Consider the following 22,601-nt stretch of genomic DNA (forward strand, 5'->3'; position numbering starts at 1 on the left):
GAACGCCATAAACTTGAATCACATGAGTTAAATGGTACTGTGAGGTTTGGAAGGTATCCTTCTGTGTTTTACTGGAGAGAAAATTGTTGTAATCGGCTTTTAGCAATCCTGTTATCGCGATCTGGGTTGTCTGTTGCAGGACGAGCTCTTTAGCCGGCTATGCCGCTGCCAGGCCGGCGCTATCGTCTTAACACTAGGACAACAACACGCATTTTAAAACGACTAGAGTGTACTATCGGAGTTGGAGTCAGCGAGATCATGGGGGTTACAATTTCGAGAAATCATTAAGTGTTGTCGCAGGAAGCCGCGGTGAACGCCTCCCCCGGAGACAGGAGGCAACAAGGTGCCGCTGGGAGTAACTCACAGTCCAGTCCCGTCGAACCGCAGTACTCGGGGCCGGATGTAACCGAATTTAACAAAATTTGACGAATTTTTGTAGCTCTATTCAAATGGACAGTTTTATGTAGTTGATCGAATAGATTATGTCGGTGTGCCCCCTTTCTTGCACCGCCTATAATGAATGCGTTCCTATATCGAGAGCCCGAGCAGCTGCACTAACAAGATGGCGTTCACAGCCTTTCTCAGCTCCTTTTCTCCCACTCACAAGAGACAGCTGCCAAGCATCGGATGCTAGCGTTTCTTACATGGCTTTAAAACGATACAATCGGACTGTATATATATGTTTGTTAAACTTAGTATGTTAAAACTGGCCATGGGAATGCAGTCAGATGTAGGACAACATGATGGGGAAGCTTGGACTGTTGAGTATGATGAATACCAGTGAGCACTGCAAATTTATTTATCATTACATGCTGTATTTAATGGATTTCAACATCAATTGTTATGTGGGCACTGTTAGGCCTGTCATGATAATTCTCCTACAAATTATTGCAGATAAACATTATTGTCAACATTATTTTGAGACCGAGGAAAAGGCTTCTTGAGACGTCATCTGTACTTCTGTGTAGAAGGTGTCGGACGTTTCGCTCCTCATCCGAAGAGCTTATTTTGAGACATTTTTTTCATTAATATAATAATATATGGCATAATAATGCGAGTACAGCTTATCAAGAGCAATCAACTTTAATTTCTCCAGAGTATTTAAATATTTTAATAGGAAGGCCAAGAGCTTTTAAATAAAATAAACAAGCAACATATTAAATTCAATAGACAAAAAACCCCAATAAAAATAAAATGGGCTCTTTTTTTTTTAAAACAAAAATTGCACTTAAATAAAATTGATAAAATTGCACTTACATAAAAATCACAAGCAATCACAATAGTTCTGATTTTGAATCAGTGTCACTTTTGTTAATAAAAACTGAGAAATAACCCGGAAATACTCTGAAGTCAGTTCATTTGCATATACACTTCCTTGATTGTAGATATTGTGTGTGGAGTACGGTGTTTACATTTAATTAGGTGTAACGTTTTGTCAGAGTGTGGTCAAAGTACATGTTTATATGCTGTAAAATGCGTTTGGTACACAATGAGGTATTGTACTATGGGAATCACGGCAGCTAAAATTTACGCTCCGCTGTTTTGTAAACTTTATCATGTAAACAGAGTGATGATGCACAAACTGGCTGAAATTGACATCAGCTTGTGTTTTATACACAACAGGCATGAAGAGAGTATTCCATCGTGTAGCACACGACTCACATAGCTTGCAAGTAGTGCACTCGCTAGCATGTAGCAAAGAGACTGGATGAATGACAGGAGGGTTCACTCACTCCGTTCATTCCGTATGTGCCCAGGTGTTGAGACAGATGCACAGAGTGAACTCTCTTGTCATCCAGCCTGTTTGGTAGAGAGAGAGGGGAGTAAAACAAACATGCAAAAATTATGGAGTTTGTTTTTATTTATCGTGCACACAGACTGATATATTTCAAATGTTTAGTTCTTTTCATTTTGATGGTTATAACTGGAAACTAATGAAAATTTCAAATTCAGTATCTCAGAAAATTAGAATATTACTCAAGACCAATAAAAAAATACTTTTAGAAATGTTGGCCAACTGAAAAATGAACATGTACAGCACTCAATACATGGGTGGGGCGCCTTTTGCCTGAATTACTTATGCAATATGGCATGGCATGGAGTCGAACAGTGTGTGGCATTCCTCAGGTGTTATGAGAGCCCAGGTTGCTCTGATCGTGGCCTTCATCTCTTCTGAATTGTTGGGTCTGGTGTATCACATTTTCCTTTTGACAATACCCCTGGATTTTCTATGGGGTTGAGCTCAAGCGAGTTTTCTGGCCAATTAAGGACAGGGATACCATGGTCCTTAAACCAGGTACTGGTAATTTTGGCACAGTGTGCAGGTGCCAAGTCCCGTTGGAAAATTAAATCTGCTTCTCCATTAAGTTGGTCAGCGGAGGGAAACATGAAGTGCTCTAAAACGTCCTGATAGATGGCTGCACTGACCGTGGACCAACACCAGCAGACGGACGACATGGCACCCCAAGCCATCACATCACTTTGGAAATCAAGGTCCCAGAGTCTGGAAGAAGAGAGGAGAGGCACAGAATCTATGTTGATTCAGGTCCAGTGTAAAGTTTCCACATTCAGTGATGGTTTGGGGTGCCATGTCATCTGCTGGTGTTGGTCCAGACATATGATGTATGGCTTTCCTTCTAATAAGTCAATAGTTTTATTACAGTCACATAGTTATCAGTAGAACAACAAATAATTAAATTCAGTACACTATGTACACAGAAACACTCAATTTTAAAGGTCCTCTAAAAACTATTTGAAGCACAGTATGTATACTTCCAAGGTCCTCTATACATCTTATCATGTTAGACAAGTGTAGAGTTGCACTGGATGTAAAAACTGGATAAAATACACAATAGCACTACAATAAAGCCACACACTCTGCCAGAGACAGGTGTGGGCAAACAAAGCTCAATAGCATCAAAGCTAAGAATACGCAAAACAGCCTTATGAAAAGCACTTTTACACTGTCTGAATTTCATCATAAAGGCTGTATTATGGCCAACACACTTCCAGCACACTATTGTGGACCCTTGAGACTGAGGAAAAAAAATGTTGAAAAATGGTGTGATATGGGATTTTGTAAATCTGTTTGTGTGACCCAGAGGTGATCACCCCTGGCAAGACCATCCGTTTTGGAAGCCTCCTTGACTTTGTATCTACACGTGTGTTACAAGGACATTTTCCATTAGTGTGCGGCACAACATGTTAGGACAAATGTCACCACACGATGACTATTTTGAAGCAACCTGTGTTGTTATTAGCAATTTGAAAAAAAAACAACAGTACTTTCATCTTGCTAATGTGTATTTTTTAATCTGCAAGTGGAAGATAAAAATAGGATTATATTCTTAGTCTGTGTTCCACTCTCTGGGATTATATGGCTTTGGTTGATAGTTTTTTTCCCCCCCCCACACCATATTGTGCTTTTAGCTAATTTTTTAAAATAGATTTTGAATTAGTCATTGAAAAGTGCTTCATTAGAATAATCTGATTTTGCCCACCCTTTGCTTACCTGCTCTGACAAATAAATCTTACTTTTCAAATCAGTAGTTGCAGTGCATTAGACATTCCATTTTAGACTCAGTGGTAATATTTGCAGTCTCGCCTCAAACACTTTATTTTTGTGTTATTTTTATAGAAGCAGGGGCTTGACCCGCCAAAATGATCGGTACACACAGTAGGGATGCATTATGTAATGCCGATACCAATAACTTCCTTCTTCTCAAGTAAGGGTGGGCACTAATTTTTATATACAATATAAAATTTTCCAATGATAACAAAATTACTTACCAGTATAAATGATAGTTGATGACGTGTATTTCCTGCGACTGCGTGCCACGGCACACTGTATTTGAGCATGGCTGAAGGCAAGGCTGAAGGCAGAGGAGAAGTGAAGACGGGAAATTACTGCTGCAATATGGGAGTGGTTTAGTTTTGATAGAGCACGCAAGAGACCATAATATGCAAAGTTTGCAAAGCAACGGTAATTGCAAAGGTAGGAACACGGCAAATTTGTTCTACCATCTCAAGCGCAAACAAAGTTGTCGGACAGAGTCAGCTAGCGAGCACGTCTACACTTACCCAGTCAAAAATACATAATGCTTTTGCCCATGGCCTTTCTTACAACAAGAAAAGTAAACGATGGCATGAACTAACTGATGCAGTGTCATATTATAGGTATGATGCCTTCATACTCAGTCGGAAAGGACAATATTTAGCTGTATTAGTGTATTACTCTTTTGTAATTTACAGTTGCTGCTAAACTGTATACTTTGCACTGATCTAGTTTGGTAGACACTAAATGCATTTGCTGTATTGCACGGTTTACCAATAAATCAATAAATGTGGTTTACAATTTTAGTGTATTTTGTAAGTGCATTTAATTATATGGGTTAAGGTTTTCAGCTTTATATACACTCGTTGCTGCAGATAGAACTTTTCGATAGCTATCAAATATGACTAATTGCTATTGGTAAGATTTTTTTGTCAATATCTATCCATCCAACCATTTTCTCTGCACAAAGCCTTTTATAAACAAATAATGTACAGTCAAACCTGTTTATAGCGGCCGCTGAAGGGAAACGGCAAAAGTGGCCACTATAGACAGGTTGGCGGCCATTTTGAATTTGTGCGCACATATTAACATGTCTGTGATTAGAAGCTGTGCTAGTATTGACTTTTGTTATGTTTGTTTTTAATATTTTGTTTTTTAATTTTGATTTGGTTGGCTGATCTTAAACTTTTTTGAAGAAAATTTTAGTTTTAATAAAAAAAAAGTTAATATCTTTACATTTAAAACATTATTACATGTTTCTTGTTTCAAATGTGACTTTATTATTTTTGTTGAATGGGTGTGTACATGAACAATAAAGTGCGGAGGAGGTGCGAAGATCGTAGTAAACTAACAATACCATTTCTCCTTTCTTATTGAATGGGCTTCTAATCTCTAATTAGTCGGCAACTAAGTGAAATTTTAGATGTTTTATTTAGGTCTTTTGGCCATTTTAGAATCTATTCACGGCGGCATTGCAAAGTGAGAAGACGGCATTTTTTTATGTCGAACAACTGACTGTTTGTGTGGATCTTGTGAATGATTGTGACTGAGGTAGGACTTGGTAATTAAAGTCTACACACGACGGCTTCATTGCTTAAAAAAAAGAAACTTTTTCGTGCATGAAGCTTCTGCTTGAGTCAGTATTTTGGCCGCTATATGCGGTCAGATATTGACCAAGGGATACAAAATGGGTGGCCGTTGGCCGCGTTAGACAGGTGACCGCTATACACAGGGCCTACAACACGCAAATTTTCTGCAGGGGATTTTTTAGTCGCCGTTATAGACAGGTTGCCGCTAAGACATGTAAGACTATTATCATCATCATCATCAACTTTATTTCAGACAAATGCATGGTCCACAGAACAATATACAGTATATAAAACAAAACAAAACAACAAAAAAAACCCCACACAATTAAAAATGGCTATCTCTTGCTATATAGATTAAGGCGCCAGTGTTTCCACAAACTAGAAAAGAACCTGACTGAGCTTTGTACAGGGTTGGTCAGTACACATATGATGCTGTACACATCTGTTTGCATCTATTATTATAGTAGTTGAAAAACACCTCACGTTAGCCTATGTATTATCACTTTCAGCCAAATGTAGCCACTTTTTATTTTAAAACACTCAACTATAGTATCAAACTCTAGGCTAATTGACCAAAATGCAGGAAATGTATGTATTTTCATTTGACAGGAGAAGGTAAGAGTAATGTTTGGAGACGTTATGTTCATGCAACATGTAGATTGTGCAAGTTAGCCAGTGCACCAACACCAGCAAAGCAAAGAACACTACAAATTTGTGGAAACTACTAAAAATCACAAAGAGACATGCCCCTATGTTGACCGTCTTACTAATTAACCTTCCTTATTTTAATTTGGTAGTGTTCTGCTTCTTTGCATTGAGTCGTATTTTGGGTATTATAAGAATTTATATCCATGTACAGTATATATCCTGTGTAAATCAATACTCTTTTTTTTCATACAGTACATTGGCCGATATATTGAGGCTGATTTTCAGCCCCCAATATCGGTATCTGCATCGGCCCCAAAAATCCCATATTGGTTGGGCTCTACTGTGAATATTCTCATTCATCCAGGTCATTGTATTCTCAAGGCATTCAATCGATCGCAACTGGACTGTTCAGGTTGTCTTAGATGACGTTTCGCCACTCATCCGAGCAGGCTTCATCAGTTCATGCTCAAAGACTTGGTGGGACACACACCAGTCAGACTAGATGGGACAGCTCTAGTCTGAGAGGCTGGTGCAAGATCCAATCTGTTTATCCTCTAAAAGAGGAGGTAGGTACAGTCTGGAATGGTGGGCTCCTTAGTGATGTCAATAGACGATCGTTAAGAAGTGCTATCCTTCACAGAGCACATTAAATCAGTGGATAAAAACATCAAGTTCACACGTGAGTATGTCAAAGACAAGCTATTTTGGACTGTGATGTCCACATTGCAGACGACAGGGGCCAAGTTGGTGTTTACAGAAAACCCACACACACTGACCAATACCTACTTATTGATTTACACCACCCACTGGAACACAAACTGGGCGTTATCAGGACCCTGCAACACAGAGGTGATAATGTTCCCACCACCCCACAGGCCAAAGAGAAAGAACTTAAGCCCCTGAGGGATGCATCTAGTTCCAGAAAAGAACTGGAACTGGAAGAAGAAGCAAGGTGGATGAGGAAGAAAAGAGTAGCAGACACAATGACATTGTCATTCCGTATGTTTCACGCCTATCCGAGAAGCTCAGAAGGATTTTTAACAGACACAACATACCAGTACACTTCAAACCCGCTAACACTTTTGAGACAGAGGTTGGTACACCCCAAAGACTGGACACTCCATACCCAGAAGAACAATCTGGTGTATGCAGTCCAGTGCAGTGAGGAATGCACCGATTTTTACGTTGAGGAAATTACATTGAGCATCCACTGAGCAGGCACATGGCACAACACAGACAGGCTAATTCTTCAGGTCAAGACTCTGCAGTCTACCTGCATCTCAAAGAGAAAGAACATTCTTTTGAGGACAAAAATGTATACATTCTTGACAGAAGAAGGATGGTTTGAAAGAAGAGTGAGGGAAGCCATCTACGTTAAAGTTGAGAAGCCATCTCTGAATGGGGGGAGATGTCTTTCACACCACCTTTCTCCCACATACAATGCTGTCCTTTCATCCCTTCCTAAAAGACTCAGTCATTTAGCCTCTCAGGAAATAAGCAAAGCATAGCCACCTTGGTTTCAGATGGGTCCATGACCATCATTACATCTGAATGGGATGCTAACGAAGGTGATACCACCCAAATGACCCACTCCATTGTATCGTAATGATCATCATTTGACGTCACTGAAGAGCCAACCATTCCTGTCTGGACCTACTGTACCTCCTTCTTTAGAGGATAAATAGATTGGATTGCACCAGGCTCACTAGAGCTGCCGTATCTAGTCTGTGTGTTACCCACCAAGTCTTTGAGCATGAACTGATGAAGCAGTAGTTTTCACCTTTGAATTCTGCCATGCAGGCTGTTTTTGCCCAGTGTCTCTCATGGTGGAGTCATGAATACTGACCTTAACTCAGGCAAGTGAGGGCTGCAGTTTTTTGGATGTTGTTGTGGGTTCTTTTGTGACCTCTTGGATGATTTGTCTATGCGCTCTTGGGGTAATTTTGGTTGGCCGGCCACTCCTGGGAAGGTTGACCACTGTTCCATGTTTTCACCATTTGTGGATAATGGCTCTCACTGTGGTTTGCTCGAGTCCCAAAGCTTAAGAAACGGATTGTTTCCAGACTGATAGATCTCAATTATTTTCTTTCTGGGGGTGGGGGCAACAGGGGGAAAATTACTTTTTCGCACAAGGCCATGGTTTGGATTTTTTTCTCTCCTTTAATAATAAATTTCATTTAAAAAATTCATTTTATGTTCAGTTGTGTTGTCATTGAGTAATATTTACATTTGTTTGATGATCTGAAACATTTAAGTCTGACAAACATGGGAAAAAAAAAGAAATCAGGAAGGGGGCAAACACTTTTTCACACCACTGTATGGTGTTTGGATCGGGCATTCGGGTTTATAAAAATGTATAAATACGTCTTTGGTGTTGAATGAGTTAAAGAGACTAGTGCTAGACAAATAGATTTTCAAACTGATTTAAATATTCAATTCATTTAGAGCTGTTAATACATACAAATACATATAATTCTGTACTAAAACTTATCTTTTTCTTCATAAAATATAGTAAAAATGGGCAAAATCTTATCTTGTTCTCGGTTGGAAACTAGTTCTCTCTCTCTCTCTTCTCTGTATGCGCTACTGGAGCGGAGCCGGCATTCTGCGTGCACACACACCAGTGTCTACGGCGCAGTACCCAGAATTGTGGCCAAGTGGGTCATAGTGGTGTAAAAATTGCTAAATATTCAATGTATGTGCAGTGGTTCAAGCGAAGATGTGTCAGTGTTCAGTGGTTGTTGCTTGTAGCTTTTCATGCTAATGTGTGTCCATTAGGCCTATCACGATAATCAATAATTCAGTTAATCGCACAATAAATACAAATGAAGTCGATCATTTTGCTGGCCTCGATATATTGACATGTGCATGCATGTTTGTTTTCCTTCTTTGTCTCTACCAAACAGGCTGGATGACAAGAGGTTTCACTCTGCATCTGTCTCAACACCTGGGCACATTGGTTCTCTAGCCCAATGAATGGAGTGATTGAACCCTCCTGTCAGTCATTCAGTCTCTTTGTCCCAGTGGGTGCAGGTAGGGTGCTAGCAAGTGTGCACTCGCTAGCTGCGTGTGTTGTGTGCTACACGATCAAATACTTTCTTCGTGCCTATTTTGTCTAAAACATTATCTGATGTCAATTTCAGCCTGTTTGCGCACAGTCATTTTGTCACATTAAAAACTTTGACAGGCAATCAAATCAATAATACAAAACTTTTGAAGTTATGTTTCAGTTGCAGTGATTCCCCAAGTATAACACCGCATTGTACACTAAATGCAATTTGCTGCATCCAAAACCTGTACTTTGACCAAACTCCAACAAAACGTTAAACTAGGGCTGGGTGATATGGACCAAAACTAATGATATCGAATATATATCCCAATATTTTTTCTGCAAAGTGAGTTTAGATAAAATCAAAGCCAAATATGTGTGTCAAGTTGTTTTATTAAAATAAATACTTAACATTAGGATGTTTTTGGAAATTTTAAAGCTTCATACAAGATGCACATAAAAAAAAAACGGATCTGAAAATAGTTGCTAAAATAAAGTACCGGTAAGCACCGTGTATAAACCGCATCCGTGTATTAACCGCACCCCCATTTTCAGGCTCGCGGGGGGGTATTGTTCATAAATGCTTGCCAACTCTTTCATCTCAAATCAACATGCGTAAAGGTACTAAGCAATTTCAAATAGAAGAAGGAGAACTCTGTCGTCCATCAATTCATCTGCAATGGAATTACATAATGCTGCATTGCTTCAGTGTGAATTTGAATAAACTCCAACGTTTATTCAAGCATACACAAGCATTTTCAGCAACTGTACAGCAGAGAGCGCTATAGTCAAAGCAACTGTCTGACCCACAGACGCCTTCCCAAATGCGCTTCTGGTCTGACATTTCTCCCTGTATTTATAGCCAAATTCTGGCCGTGCGGACCCAAGCGTCCACGAACTTGCGTCTAGTGGCGCCAAACTTTGACTGGGTGTTGTTGGAGCGGTGATAAACTTTGATGAAAATTGGCCGCTCGTAATATTTTTGTGTCAAAACTTTCGGAGCGGTAGGAGGGACCATCAGCGGTGGCCGAGCGGATACGGCGTTGTCTTAACGGGGTCCAACTTCTGTTAAACGGTGGTGAACGAGCAATGATTAATTTTTTTTCACCGCTCCAGGAACGCTACAGCTAAGTTCAGGCGGTGTGACCGGGCTTGTAGTACGAGTGATCTTCCGCTGAAGTGTTGTAGAAGCGTTGTCTGATATTATTTTTCAGTCAGAGTCTGGTCACCGCACCCCGATTTTTTGCTTCTTAGAGGTGGAATAAAAGTGCGGTTTATACACGGTGCTTTACGGTAGGCCATTCTCTTTTTTTAATATAGAAAAAGTCAAACATAATCTTTTTTTTAAATAACAAACCTTTAGCTATGCTCAAATCCTCAGCTAAAAACAAAATAACTAAATATGAAGGAGTGCCCGGTTTAAGAGTACATTTTAAAATGTCAGGCAACTCAAACCTACTTCAAATTGAACAATAGTATTTTTTAGGTAAATATTTTTAGAAGACACACGCATGTCCTTAGTTTGTGCCAGGAACACCACCTGTCAACTGCATCAAGCTTAGCAACTGTCTAACTTCTTTGTACTTCTTTTGGGTAGAGCTTGTCGTGCTAAATAATTGGGACTGTGAAGCTTGCAGGACATCGCGAGTCCATCGTTTTCAGCAGGTTTTTAAAGCCTTTTTTTCCACTGTTGCAACGGGGACCATATCTTTAGCAATGTGATAGGACACCTCTTTATAATAGCATGCCACTTTGTATTTTCTTTCACGGGAAATGCAACAGAACCGCGGCAGACGGTGCACAGCTTCACACATTCCTCGTATTGGAGTTTGTGCCAAGCTATAAGGTGGTTAAAAATATTTTTTTGCTCTGGAACTCCACTAACTGAGCTACTTCTTATTCCTTGCTGACTAATTTTTCCACCGCAGACGTTGCTTTGACTGTGAGCAGCCACCACTCCTCCCCGCTCCTGCATGCAGGAATGAGGGAAATACAGCGCAAATCCAGTCTATATTGATATCAGTGATTATGGTTGGTTTTGATATCATGCTTAAAGTAAATATCGATATTGGAAAAAAGTATCAATATATTGCCCAGCCATATGTTAAACCCCATTAAACAATCAATCAAGGACGTGTATATACAAATGAGTTGACGTCTGTATTGACACACTGTGAAATTCCGGTATTTTGAGTATTTTCGGGTTATTTCTCAATTTTCTCAATGTCTAGACAACAACGTAAGTGACATTGATTAAAAATTGATTTTTATGCAAGTGCAATTTTTGTCTTATTTTCATTGGGGGTTTCTGTATTTTTTTGTTTCATTTTGTGTGTTAAATTAAATTAGAAATTAAAGTTGCTTTTGGTGCAGTATAGTCGCATTATTAAGCCATATATTATCATTACATTAACACATTCACTACCAAAGACGTATTTTTATGTTTTTATAAACCCAAACGCCCGACCTCAAACACCCGACCTCAAACACGTATTATAAGTCTTTTACCTTTTATTGTGCGAGAGGCAAAAAAAGGTGATGCCTCAACTGCACACTAATAGATGTTAAATTTAGAGAAGTTTTAAGCCATAATAACGGCCACAAGGTGGCAGAAGTGCATTTGATTAGAGCTCTGCATGTATCATTTCCATATAAAAATGCACTCGACAGCAAGGAGGAAGTGGAAGAGCATGTAGGAGTGTAGCTTGCAGAAGGTTGTGCATTGTAGGGAAATTTTAATGAATGACACGCGCGTGCTCACACTGTTTATTTCCAAATGTGGAAATTGTAAATAGTTCATGGTGTTATATTTGTAAATAGATTGTTATTTTGATGTAAAATAACACTTTTTTGTATTTATGTTGTGGTATAGTTGTTTAAGTATTTGAGATGTCACAAAAGCAAAGAATTTGCGTCAAAGCGAAAGTTATGCATGAAATGTATCGTATCACATAGCTGTTTTTATTTCTTTTCTTGTCGGGAACTGATATTTTCCTGAAACTTACCTATGTTCTACTGGTGATTACTGAAGATTGAAAAAAATGTAGAAACAAACTTTTTTTTCTGGTGAAAGACGAGAGTCTAATCTTTATTTTGGTAGGTTCTATGTTTATATAACCATAGAACACAATGTTCTGTGTCAGTCAAAATTGTCTAAATGGCTACTACTGAAGTGGTTGTCTTTTGAAAAATGGCTGGGATTGAATGAGTTAATGGGGAAAAAAAATTGTATCAAAAATAATGTTGACAATAATACAATTTATCGGCAATAATTTGTGGGACAATTATCATCCAGCAAAATTGGTTATCGTGGAAGGCCTAGTGTCCATGTTGTGGGAATGTAACGCAACACTTTTGTTTTTGCTCCCATCTTTTATGAGCTAAACTCAAAGATGTAAAACTTTTTCTATGAACACAAAAGGCCGAGCGCTCTCAAATATTGTTCACAAATCAGTCTAAGTCTGTGTTAGTGAGCATTCATCATTCATGATTCATAATCTATGCACCTGGGAGAGGGGGAACTACCGATGGAGGTGCCGCGGGCAGCGGAGCCTACGTCCCGACAGCCGACGCTTACTGAGGCGTTTGGTTGGCAAAGTAAATATGAGCAAAACAGTGCAAAGTGGTGCACACTCAAGAGTATCGTTCACTATATGTTAAGCCTTTTAAGGAATAATAGCCAATATTCATTATTTATTCAAGTGCAGTTTTGTTTACAGAGACTTGATACTCCATTTTATTTATTGTTGTGTGAGCTTTTTATTGGAGTGACAGATTTTTTTCTTAACAGATTATTTTTTTTGTTGTTTTTGGTTATGATTGAGTTTTGTGTTAGTGCAAATTTTATTTTCATCTGGGTTTTTTCCGTCTTTTTGTTTGTTAAATAATTATGCGCTCAGGTGTTGAGACAGATGCACAGAGTGAAACCTCTTGTCATCCACTGCTTGCCTGCATGCGCCACTTTGTGGACAGCTCTTTCGTGAACAAAGCACAGTTCAATGCTGGGCTGTCCAATATTCATCCAATTACATAAAATAGCCAGTTGAATTCTATACTGTTGGCTGATAACCACTAGCACTTAATTGGTTGAAGGGTGTGTGTCTCTATGCAGCTCTGAGCAGTGGTGGGATAGGGGACTGGAGCCAACCCTTGACCCCTGACCAATCGAAATAGAGTAGGCGTGGTCAGAGAGGAGACGGCGGAATCTGACCATGTTGGCCAAGAGGAGAAGAAAACAGATTTACCCTGTACACAACTTGAATGCATTATTGAAAGGGATCCAATATCATTTAAAAAGCCCCTGAAATCAGCAGGATAGGACCTCTTTAAACTTTTAATTGACCGCATCTTGGAAGTGATAACATTATCTATCAGAAGCATGAAGCTAACTATCAGGTAGTACTATCAGCAATGTTCTGATCAGAACTGTGTCATTTTATGTATTCTCCTTTGTAGCCCTGGGATTTTGCTCTAGTGTTCTATGAAGCAAAATGGGTTAAATGGCTTCAGGCTTTTTATTTCAAGGCTGGCCATTCTTCTTGACTCCCATAAAGATCTACCTCTCTCCAAAAGAGGGACAGTTTTCTACATTTTACTGTCCATGGCAACTTTTATTTGGCTACAAATTGGAGATTTTGTCTTATTGGATGGGAAATTAATGTGGTCCATTTGTAGAGCATGTTTGATGGTGATGGTGAGTTTACTTGTCCCAACAACAACCATTGTGTTGGAGAGAATGTCCAACTGAGTGAGACTGGAAGGATGGGCCTTTTACAAGATGTCCAGGGGCTATGTCCTTCTGTCTTTTAATGTTTTACCGGGTGCCTTGTTGCAGCATTCTTCATGACCTGTTTACATTTCAGCTATATTTGACATGCATGACTTCCCCCAAGCACTTAGACAGGCCCTTACCAGCCAACAAGGAAGAGAGGAGACAAATGTGCATATCTCTGAAACCTTTTGTCAAACTGAATTCCATAGTGGTGGGCAACCCCTGGTTTCTATCACAAATTACTTCCATCTTCTATTACTCTACCATAGGTCTTTGGAACGAACCATCACGATTACAGTAAGCCAAACCTCTTGGCTTTGGTCAATACTTGGCTTCTTGCAATCAGTCATTGTTGTTTAACTACACAGGCCATTGGTCTCATCTACATCAGACTGACCTAATTAGGTGAAGGCTTAGCCCAGGGGTTGGGAATCTATGGCACTTTTGATGTCTGCCTCTGGCTCTCACACGTTTAACACTATCAATTTTGTTCATTTTCTTCTTTTGTTTTCACTGACATTTTAAAGTAAAACGTTACAGAAATCAGTGTTTAAAAAACTTAAAAAATATAAAACATTATAATGCATTTTAATCTATCCATTTCCTACTGTTCTGATAGTTTCTGGGTCAGACGTGAAAACACAATCATAATTGGTAGCCTGCCGGTTCATTGAGTGGTCAAGAAGTGAACTTCCCACCTACATGATTCTGTAGCTTGTGCAAACACTGTTGACGAAGATGGCGAAAAGAAAATAAAGAAAGATGAGTACTGTAGATTTTAGCACAAATGGACAGAGGAATTTGCCTTTGTGGAGACAGCAGGTTTGGTTTTGTCTAAAATGCTGTGATAAAATTTCATGGATGAAACGGTCAAATATAAGATTCAAGATTCAAGAGAGTTTTATTGTCATGTGCATGGTAAAACAGCAGTTATACCATGCAATGAAAATCTTATTCTGTTCATTCTCCCAAGAAAAGAAAGAAAAACACAAGAAAGAATAAGAACATAAGAAACATAAACACATATACATAAACACCAAGAAATTAAGCAACAACAACAGAAGAGACATTAATACAAGTAAATAATACAAATAAATAAATAAATAAATAAAGTGCTATGAGTGTGTGTTGCGTGTGGCGTGTCTGAGTGCTTCATTGAGAAGCCTGATGGCCTGTGGGTAAAAGCTGTTTGCCAGCCTGTGGTCCTGGACTTCAAGGTTGTGTGTTCTGCGTAGGACTCTAGATGTATAAATGTCTTGCATTACATTGCAGTACTTTGACATACACCATGCTACATTTGCATCTACTGGTAAATGTCCAGCTGGGGACACCTGGAAGAAGGCATGCCAAGAGTTACTCCAAAGTGCAAGCTAGCCAGCAGCAACTCTGTGCATGGAGCAGACAAGCTGACTGGTCTTCAGCCAGCTTTGCTGGTTCTTTAGCAATAGTGAGGAACGGAAAACCATTCACAGATGGTGAATTTGCCAAAATATTCATGCTTGATGTGGCTAATTAACTTTTTAATGACTTTTCTGATAAAGACAAGCTAGTCAAATAAATATATGCCTCTGTCAGCAAGAACTGTTCAAGATCACACCATCATGATGGCAAATCAGGTGGAGGAAACACAAGTGAAGGACATAACTGCAGCGGTATACTTTTCCCTCGCTTTCGATGAGTCAACGGACTTAAACCATGCGGTAAGAAAGTATTTTATTTATTGATTAGCTTAAGTATAACAACATTATTAGAAAGAACAAATGCAGAGACTTACTAGATTCTAAGATTGTTGGTCTTGCCTAAAAATGCACGCATTTACTGTATTTGTATTCATTGTTATAAAAATATTGTATGGCTTTCACAGAAATACATAAAAAAAAAAGGTTTTCATGGCTCTCCTACCCAAAAAGGTTCCTGACCTCTGGATTAGCCTATGTGCTTGTTGGAATGCCCCCTCAAGTATAGTCCAACCCTATGACATGTTTTCATCCCAGCTTTTGCCAGTTGGTCCTAGCCTATCAGGATGTACCCTGTGACTTGGAAATGTCATACAGTAGTAGTGTGTTGCCTTGTGCTGTAATTCCAGATGGACACAGCCTAGTGTGTTGATAGTAAGAGAAGCCACTTTGTGTGCATATGTTTCTGTTCTATCGCCACATTGCCTGAATGTGTTGACAAAGTGAAGAGTGAAGCAAGGGAAACACCTTTTCGTAAAGGAAACGCTAAGAGATGCTATGTTTTCATATCAAGGTCATGGTATCTTGACCGATTTCTGCCCCAGTCATACCCAATGTGGTAGTCCAATGAGGTTCACTTCGTCTATCATTCATACATTCTAAACGGTTCTTTTTTACAGACCAGAGTTAGCTAGTTTTTTGTACCTGACAGTTTGCAATCTTCCCAAGAGTGGTCACCACTCAAGACAGAGTCAGTCGCCACTCTAACACCACGATAACACATTTTGATGGATTATAATTGTCCCACAAATTACTGCTGGTAAACAATATTATTGTCAACATTATTTTGGGACAATTTTATTTCATTAATGTAATAATATATGGCATAAGAATGCAAGTACACCATATCAAAAGCAACTTTAATTCCTCAAGAGTATTTAACATTGTAACTGGAATATCAAGAGCTTTTAAATAAAATAAACAACATATTAAATTAAACAACCAGGCCACGATTGTGTTGTGCATGTTGGAACGTATCTTGACTGCTGTTAAGAGACAAGATGTGTACATGGAAAACATGCCTCCTGCAGCCTGCCCCTGCCCTTTATTGAAGAATTGCATTGTGGGAAGTTGAGTCTCTATCTCTTCCCTTTCTCGTTTGTCTGCAGTCCATTGTTTTTCTGCATCCTGATTGGCTGTAGACCATTGTCAATCAATGTTCTCCCTGCCATCGTGCCACGACCGTACCAAGGCAAAGGTGCAAGACGTCAGAATTTTATAGCTTAATTTTATAGCAGAGGTACAGTATGTAAATGTGACGACGAGGCTCACTTGCTGTAGTATGTTTGCGGCATCCACAGTCAAACATGGCACACGTCACCAGACATAAGGCATCCTCAACGGCGCACTTCCGCAATGTCACTGCCACTAGAGATTTGTTGTTGTTTGTTTTCTCCTTTTTTCTATGTTAAACAGCAATGTATGTTTTATTGGTTGTAGAACGTTGATATTTAGTTTGGTTTTGTGGTGGTGGTTGGTTTGTGGCAGGCAACAAAACTAGGTAAAAGTGATGTTCAGTTGTCCATTCGTTTGTAATAAAGTTTGCATCATTTTCTGCATGTAAAACGATAATTATTGTCTGTAAAATGTGTTTTGTGTGTTTGACATTTTTGGGTGTCAAGAACGGATTCATTATTCACATTATTTTCTATGGTAAAATTTGCTTTGGTTAAAGTCCTTATTGGTTTTAGTCGGACCTTCTGGATCGGATTAATGACGTTAACCAAGGCACTACTGTATTTGATTTCTACAATGTGTTGTGTGTTGTGTGGATCAATAAAAAAAAAAGTAGTGACCCCGGGTCACACTTTGGACACTCCTGGTTGACGTGTTTCACCAGAAAGGCGAAGTATTCCCAAACAACTCTCTGGCTTGTCCTTGGCACTATTGCTCGCCCTTGCTAGGCTCCCACTGGCTGCACAGTTGTAGAGGTGTCCTGCACGCCTGGATCGCCACTCACACCAAATGAGTCTCCTTTCGTGGCTGCTTATATTTGATTAGAGTGAACGTATGACCCTTCCCGTCTCAATGTGTACCATGTGGGAATTTTATACGCCTGTACCGAACCAAAGGTTTCATACCGAAAAATCTGTTTCTGATTACATGTACCGTTACACACCTATGATACCGTAATGTTGTGCAAAATGTTGGCTTATTTGTTGTTTTGTGTTTGCTTTGGTGCTTGTATTGCATTGCAGCAACAGTGCATTGAGCTCATTTGTGCAGAAATGGCAGAACAAGTCCATGAAAACCACATTGCACTAACTGTTACCAAAGGGTTAATTTGTGGTTCCAGCCCATTTGTCCTCTGCTTGTTCATTCGCATTAGTTTAATCTGACCCTGTCCTCCAGCTTCAATCTCTCGCCTCGATCCTCTTTCGCATCAGAGCATTTCATTGCCTGCTCCTTATGTCATCACCGAGTATCCTCTTGTAGACCACCAAATGGAATGCCAGCCACACCAACCAATTAATGATTTCCCACTTACCGTATTTTCTGGACTATAAATCGCCCTTTTTTCATGGTTTGGCTGGTCCTGCGACTTGTACTCCGGAGCGACCTATGCTTTTTTTTCCCCACACTGACAGCGCGGTCAACATAATATATGAATATTTGGATGGACATGACACAACTCAGTCAAAATTGCCCTGATATTTTGTTGTCTTATACTACATAATGACTAGCAGAAGTAATTCCACTTCTTGTAAGCGGAAGACGGACTTATGCGCATCCGTTTCTTCTCCTATGGTTTGGAGTGTCACATGGTTCCGTCTGCATGCCTGTTCACAGCGTGTGGCACTTTTAAAAACAACTGAGAAAGACGGAACACAAATGCCCCCAAAAAGAAAATCATATTCTGCAGATTACAAGCTGCAAGTAATGAAATATGCAGCCAAATAAATTTGACTCAAGAGTTTTTTAAAATAGAAAAAATAATAATAAAATAAACTGTTGTATTTAAACAATTGTTTAAACATTGTGGCGAAAGTAATGGACAGTAAGAGTTAAATAGTTGTAAGTGAAATAGCGGACGTGATAGCTCGTTGACGACATCATGTTGAGCTTTTTCATAAAGTGCCTTCTCGCTGAAGTGAGGACGTGATGGTATTTCGTAGCGAGTTTTAAGAACTTTAATCATATACAGTCATGGAAAAAATGATTAGACCACTCTTGTTTCTTTAGTTTATTGATCCATTTTAATGCCTGGTACAACTAAAGGTACATTTGTTTGGACAGATATAATGGTATATACAGTAACTCAGAGTTGAATTTAAGAGCTGATATCTAGCAACTTCCATGGTTTTCTTGATAATAACCAAAATCGCTAAAGTTCTTGCATGAATAGCTATAGCATTGTACTGCCCAAAAATGTAACTCTTATGAGCTATTTTTATTATTGTTATATTTGTCCAAACAAAGGTACCTTTTAGTTGTATCAGGCATTAAAATGACTGAAGAGGTCGCACGGTAGCCTAGTGGTTAACATGCTGGCCACACAGTCAGAAGATAGAGTTTGCATGTTTTCCCTGTGTGTACGTGGGTTTTCTTCGGGTACTCCGGTTTCCTCCCACATTCCAAAAACATGCATGTTAGGTTAATTGGAGACTCTAATTGTCCATAGGTATGAATGTGAGTGTGAATGATTGTTGGTCTGTATGTGCCCTGCAATTGACTGGCGACCAGTCAAGGGTGTACCCCGCCTCTTGCCCGAAGTCAGCTGGGATAGGCTCCAGCATACCCACGACCCTAGTGAGGATAAGCGACATAGAAGATGGATGGATGGATGGATGGAAGAAAGAAACTGAAGAAACAAGGGTAGTCTAAAATTTTTTTCCATCAGAGCCAGCACTCTGAACAACTGAATATAAAAACTCCAATACCATGTGTTACTGCTTTGACTCGGTCAGAGTTGCTTGCTAGAGGTTGTTTATTTGCTAAAGTTATTGGTGTTTGCACTAAGCTGGTTTTCTTTCTTGTAGATGTAACGTTCATTGCCGGATGATGCCGCTTTAAGTGTGCTAACATGTTAGATGTGTTTCCTGCAGCATACCCGATATCCGTGGAACAATGTCGACACACAACTTGGGATTTATCCACTTGCCTTTGTCCATCTGTAATTTTAACAAGGAAGCCAAAGTGTTCCCAAACAGGACACCATAGTGACATTGGAGGGTCTTCCAACTCAGGCTTCTCGCTTGCATTTCCCATGATGCCATTAGTCACACCTGCGAGCTACTCGCGTTCCTCCCCCTCAGTCAGTGTCCAACACTCAGAGGCGTCCGTGCGGATTCTCGCGCAGGACTTCCGTGTGAAGAGCTTAGATCACTCTAGTAATAAATTTAATGAGAAAGATGGCATAAAATATAATCGGAACCGTACACAAGTGGACAAAACCGAACATGTAGAACCGAAACGGTTCAATACATCCATGTGAAGCGTTGAATATAGATGGTGATGAATATAGATGACTTTGCAGGTTGTTTAGCCTATGGTTATCTGAATTAGGGGTGCAACGGGTCCTCAAATGATAGGAGTGCCTCGATTACAAAAAATAATCAAGGATTTTTTCCCGAATCGCTTACATCACCAATACGCTTACGTTGCTCACACAGAGGACTAACAAGGAAGTGGATGCCGGGGGAAGGTTGAAGAGGCGAGAGAATGCGACAAGGCAATGAACAAGAAGGAAAAGAAAATGTAAAAACAGACAGTAAATGTGGCTAAAGAGCAAATTGTACACCGTGACATGTAACCGTTGTAATGCGGTACTTGCATACCATAACAGCACATCTTATGTTACATCATCTCTTCTCGAATGGAGCGGAAGATACAAGAAGATTAAATTAAAGTAGCGCAAATCAGTGAGATTCATGTTAATGTGCCTTACAAACATAACGTTAGCCGTGTGGAGGGCTAGCTTTCTCTTATGACTACTGTTTAATCTGTGGCAGTTTATTACAATGGTAAAGTGACCTCATACGTGGTTTATTTATGCAAAAACACAGTGCTGTGAGATAAGAAAATGGAAAATTAAAACATTTTAGCTCACTAATCAGTAGCTGCTCATTTCTACCAGACAATACTGTGTATGGAACAAGGAAGTGTGTCTCACTCAGTTGAGAGTAATGTGTTCAACTACAGGTGTCTTCATTTTACTTTGAAGACTTCAAAAACTCAATATCTTATAAAGAATATTTGTCTTATTTCTAGTCAGCCTGTATGCATTTCGCATTTATAAATGCACAGCCATCAACATAATGTAATATGTAATTTAGTCTTAGTAATGTCTTAAAGTAATTATTTCTCTCCTTTTCCAGTAAATAGTTAGTCTGGGAAGGATAAATTAATCTATAAAAGCACTATCATGTAGTCCACAGGTGTCAAACACAAGGCCCGGGGGCCAGATGTGGCCCGCCACATCATTTTATGCGGTCCGCGAAACCCTTGGAATAATGCATGTCAGTAATGCACTTCACCTCTGCCCTTCTAAATGTATTTGACGTGTCATTTTGACAGAGAAAAATTGTACTGCATGCGGTTCTTCTAAACGTCAGCATTATCTAATCATGCAGCAAGATATTCCAAGCATTTTTCAAATACTTGAATGTCTGCTTGTCACCATGGCATTCTCACTTCGCTTCTCATTTCGAAGCAAGTTATCCATCAATTTGTGAGTAAAAATATAATAATCTAATGCATGGGCAACTGTGTAATAATATTATGAGGTTATAGTCATATTTAGATTCATAAAAACTGACAGTTACAAGTGGCCCTCTGAGGGCAGCTGTAACTGCGATCTGGCCCTCAATGAAAATGAGTTTGACACCCCTGATGTAGTCCTTCAGCCCCAAGAAAATGCAGTTTGTTCCTATGCATAATGTGAATTTAAGAAATAAAATGGTTGATTATTGAAAAAATTAAACCAATTGGTCATTCGTTATTTATTGAAATGTTTCATTTGCTTTTGTGTATTTATAATTGATCTTTAACCAAGCAAAAATGTTTTTTTACTCGATTTAATTGAAAAAAAATTCTGTAGGACACTCTATTACTAAAATATAGCTGCAATCCTAATCTGAATAACTGTATTATTACTATAATTTAGCGTTCAGGATGAAATGTTTGTTCTTGGTCTCTGATTTTATGGAATAAAATGGTGCGACTTATACTTGTACTCTGGAGCAATTTAGAGTCAGGAAAATAAAGCATATATGTCCACTTGCACCAGCATTGTAACAACTTCTCCTCACTATACCATTTCTTGGGAGTTCCAGGGTCCCATTTCTTGGACCAGAAGGGACAATCTGAATGAATGATGCCTTTTTGAGCCCTCTGCTAAAACAAAACCATTATCTTTTAATTATTCAAGAGACCTTTTTCTGAATCTATATTTAGATTTGATGGAATGACATGAATGATCTGCTCTGATATACTGTATTTAGATAAATACTGGCGACATTAGATGAAATCCCATTTGTGTGTATTATTTCAGCTTTCTTTGATACAAAAAAATAATGAATTTATGCTGTACCAGCAGGCAAGCTGTCATGTCATTGTATGTAATTTGCTCTTAAGAGGTTTACTCTGGACTGTGAAAGTGAGAGGTATTTACATGTATATAGATTTTGTGGTAAGGAGAAATACTTGTGTGGCTGTGTGCGTGGAGTCAAACACTTCCTTCAGGCTAGTTACTGTGCAGGGCAAAAGATGTCGGCACTGATAGGAGTGCCTAGAAAATGTGAAATCTGCTTTCCTCCCTCCTTCTTTCTCCTCCCCCTCGACCTCTAAAAATAGCTGACAGTCACTTCTATTGAGCTCATACAGTATTGGCCTCAACACCAGCACAAGAAAGTCCTCTGAGTTATGCCTTAAAGTGCTCATAACACCAAAAAAAAGTTTGAAAAATACACCACCAAATGAAAGTACTCAATTAATAAACCATTTTTCCTTGAAATTTCCGCCTCCAGTAAATTCACGGTTTAAAGCTCACCTGTCACCTCTATACCATTAGGCATTTGCAAAACAGTAAGGCTGAATCCCAGTTCTACCCCTTCCCCTACCCCTTAAAACCCAGGGCCAAGGTGAAGAAACCACTAAGAAATGGGACACCACTTGACTGTGATTACATGATCACCCTTCACCGCTTGCGGACTGTGACATAGGCAGATGAGATAATTAAAAGGTTCATAATAAATGTTTCCTACCATAAAGTAAGGCACATACATTTCTACATTATTTCAATGTTTTATAGAAT

General features: G+C 39.2%; 1 protein-coding gene across 2 annotated transcripts in view; it reads left to right on the forward strand.

The window, feature by feature from the left end:
* The window catches only part of gnb1a (guanine nucleotide binding protein (G protein), beta polypeptide 1a), a 44,516-nt gene that overhangs the window by 1,313 nt on the left and 20,602 nt on the right, over positions 1-22,601 (forward strand). Inside the window, exon 2 of one of the 2 annotated variants that reach the window (XM_054773533.1) lies at positions 8,697-8,823. The exons of the other annotated variant lie outside the window; for it this stretch is intronic. The gene's annotated coding sequence lies outside the window, so the exon portion shown is untranslated. The remainder of the gene's footprint in view (positions 1-8,696; positions 8,824-22,601) is intronic. 2 annotated transcript variants of the gene reach the window in all.

Source organism: Dunckerocampus dactyliophorus, chromosome 1, assembly GCF_027744805.1.
Source record: "Dunckerocampus dactyliophorus isolate RoL2022-P2 chromosome 1, RoL_Ddac_1.1, whole genome shotgun sequence".
NCBI lineage: Eukaryota > Metazoa > Chordata > Actinopteri > Syngnathiformes > Syngnathidae > Dunckerocampus > Dunckerocampus dactyliophorus.